The following is a 3,653-nucleotide window of genomic DNA, read 5'->3' as shown; positions in this document are numbered from 1 at the left end:
CACTGTGATCGCCTCAGCCCTCAGCGTCTCCCCTCCCCGAGGCTGGGGGTGGGCGGAGGGTTCCACCGTCTGACCACAAGGCCGGTCCCCTGGCGACCGGCCCACCTCCCACCTGGGGCCCCTGTCACCTCATTAGCACGCGAAGACACCTGCCACTGACCATGGAGCTCCCGAGGCCCAGGTGCGGTGTGTGGGGAAACATACCACGTCACACCCGCAACGTGCACACGGACGCCCGCGGCAGCTGCGCACACATCTGCCAGCACCTGGAGACGTCCGTTGGCGGGTGAATGGACGCCCTTGGGACGGTGGACTATTGTTCGACGATGCAACAAAGTGAGCTCTCGGGCCACAAAAAGACGCAGGGAACCAGAACGGCACCCGTGGGTGGAAGAGGCCAGCCTGAAAAGCGCTGCCTCGCGGAGAGGTGACCGGGCCCAGGCCCCCGTCCCGCCCACCTGGAGTCCAGAGCAGGTTCTCACCCAGCACCTGGCCGGGCCCAACGTCCAGACCACAGCCCAGGGTGCCCCACGCCACGGACGGGAGCGGAGAACAGGGGCCTCTGCCCGGCTGCCCCTCCAAGGCGAGGGCACCACGCGAGTGACGCCCCGTGTGAGCAGGGACCGGGCAGGGGAGGGAGAGAAAACACGTGTTCGCAGCCTGTGCTCTGTTCACGCAGGAAAACGCCACGAAGGCAGAGAGACCCTCCCCCACCAGGAGAGCGACCAGGCGTCGCAAACCTGCCGAGAGACGCCTCACAGCTCGGAAGGGAGGGACGCCGAGGACACGCAGCGGCGCCTCGCGGGCGGTCAGCAGTGCCGCCCCCAGCGCTTGCCACGGAGAAGCAAACACGTCGAATGCGGTGAGTCGGGAGTTCCAACGGGACGTCACTTGCCTTCGGAGACGCCAAAACCAGCTTGTGTTTCTGTGAACTGGCAAGTACAGGACGGAGCAAGCATGTACCTGCCTTTCCTGGACACGCCGCCCCGCGCCCACACGCCGAGGAGAAGGCGCTTCTCAGAGAGTGTCCCAGCCACTAAGTGAGAAAGAACGATGGGACCAGGCCACCTGCCCTCTGCGGCCCCATGACGAGCTGACGGACACGGGCACAGGCCAGGACGGCTGCCCCGGGGGACACACATGCTCTGCGCACATGGGACACACCGTGTGCTGGGAAACCGCCGCTCAAACCCTGAGCTGACCAGGGACTGCACGCCTAGTGGCTCTGGGGAGCCGCTGGCGATTGTTTTTGGTGTAAATGTCGGACCGAGGTCGTGTGGGGTGTTTTAATTCTTACCTTCTAGAATTACTTTCTGGTGTTTATGGATAAAGTACACGGCGTCTGGGACTTGCTTAAAATAGCGCAGGGAGGAAGCAGGTGCGGCCTGCCATTGTGCGGGCGGCTGTGTGCGCCACACTTCCCGGCAGGCACCAGCCACAGCAGGACGACCAGGCGGGCGCTACGACGACGCTCCCTACGCGCCTGCTGGGCCAGAGCCCCCGCCCGTGCAGGGAAGGCGCAAGGGGTGTTGGGAGCTTTCTGCCGTGTGCAGGGCATGGCGGGACGGTGGCGGGACTGGCCCCGGCCACTACCTTTGTCCTGACCACCGCTCTTCCGCTGCGTCCCTATCTCAGAAACGGAAACAGGGGACAGCCACCCGAGGCCCGGCCAGGACGTAACCCCAGCTTCGCAGCCCCCGCAGATCCGCACAACCCCCCGGGCCCCACTGCGGCCTCCCCAAGGCCTGGGCCTGGCCGGCTGGCGGAACCAGAGCAGCCCCTCCTGGGCCCGCACCCCGCTCTTGGGGACGCCAGACCTCCCTCCTGGTCCTCATGAAAAGTGGGAGCAAATGGCAAACGTCAGGTGCTGGGTGGTACGGCGGGCTCCCAGAGGGCTCCGGTCACCCCCCGCCAGGAGTCTGGTGTTTCCAGGAAAAACTAAAAGTTCACCTTTAAAACCGTTCCCGTGTCCGTGGACCTCGGCAACGTGCAGTTCAGCGTGGTGCTCTGCGGTGGACCTTCCAGGCTGTGGCCGGGGGGAGCGCCGCCTCATCTGGAGCGGGAGGGACTGGCACCCTCGGACTCTGCACCCCCCTGCAGGACGCACAGCCTCCCGGGGCTGCCATATCGCCGTCAGCGGATCACAAGTGCAACAGGGATCTTCCGACAGGCCGCCTGTCTCCTAGAACCCCTGGACACCGCTAGCTCCCGCTCAGCCCGAGATGCGCGGACTTCTGTGCCGTTAGGGCCGACGGTGCGCGTGGGGCTTGGCGGCTCTGACCGCAACTACCGCCGTGCTCCCGCCCCTCCGTGACAAAAAGTCAGCGGAGGCCCGTTTGTGTGCAGGCATGATGGCGCCTGCTGCACCCACGGAGACCTGGAACGGGACGGGGTCTTCAGCCAGACTCTGGCCTTCTCCTCCCTGCCCAAAATGTGCACGCGGCTTCTCGCCCACCTGGCGTGTCGCCGGGACGCAGGTCGTTCAGACACGGCTGCCGCCAAGCCAGACCCAGGCAATTTCCATCTACCGCCAGGTCTGCTCGCCAGCTGGTCGGCACCTCCCATGCCGCGAGGACAGGCAGGGCGGCGACCCGGGTCACGCGCTGCAGGGCAGGAGGGCAGTTGGACACCAAGCATCTCCCGAGGGGAAAGACACTGGATGGGAGGGAGGATGGGCACCTCCTGGAATACAGTGCGCCTGGAGGACAGCAGGAGATGCTGCCTGCTCTGTGGAGCCACTTTGCTTTTAAGCCAAGAGGGTTCCGGATTCCCAGCAAGGCACTGAGCCGCCAGGGAGCACACGCTCACTCGCGAGCACGCCACGTGCTGGGTGCACAGGTGCTGGCCCTACAGCTCACATCTGCGCGGAACGGGGCCCCCGCCCAGTCTGAAGGGCCTGCCTAGGGAAGGGGAACATCCGTCCACCCATCACGGTGGGAACCCGACCACGCTGACGGCCACACCCGATTCTGTCTTACGGGTGCGGGTGCGGGAGTCTAAGTGTCTGTCCTCAGCTTCCAAACGGAAATGTCAACAACCCCTGTTGTCTGTAAAGCCTCCAAGAGTCGCCCCGCGGGGAGAGCTCGTGAGGGCCGGTGCCCAGAGAGCAGCCCGCACGCCCACCGCTCGCGTGCTCCGCGGACTAAGCTGAGCTCCGGAGCGTGTGATCGGGAATCTCACCGTGAACGGTCTGCCGGCAACAGTCTCCCTGCTGTCCGGAGCTGTCGGTGCAGCCACTGACACAGGGCACAGATCAGACACGGGTTCGTGACGCCCTGCGCCGTGCAGCAGTGTCACAAAATGCCTGTGATGCGTTTTAACAGCCTCTCTACAGACAGAGCGACATCGGCATCTACTGAGGAAAACATCCCAGACTTGGAGATGAGGCGCGAGCGGTGCGCCCTCTGACGCCGCACCTGGCCGTTCGTCGTCCCACCAATCCCTGCCCGGCTCTGCTGTCGGCTGTGTCCGCCGGGCGTGCGGGTGCCTGGTGACCCCAGGGACTTCCCAGCCAAGAGGCACCAAAAAGATAACTGCAAAAGACACGTGTGCATGTGTCTGTGTACGTATGTGTGTATGTGTGTGTGCGCATGCATGTTGTGTATCCATGTGCATATGTGTATGTGTGCATGTGTCTGTGTCTGCGTATATGT

This window comes from Propithecus coquereli, unplaced genomic scaffold, assembly GCF_000956105.1.
Source record: "Propithecus coquereli isolate 6110/MARCELLA unplaced genomic scaffold, Pcoq_1.0 Scaffold738, whole genome shotgun sequence".
NCBI lineage: Eukaryota > Metazoa > Chordata > Mammalia > Primates > Indriidae > Propithecus > Propithecus coquereli.
Note: the sequence above shows the minus strand (reverse complement) of the source record.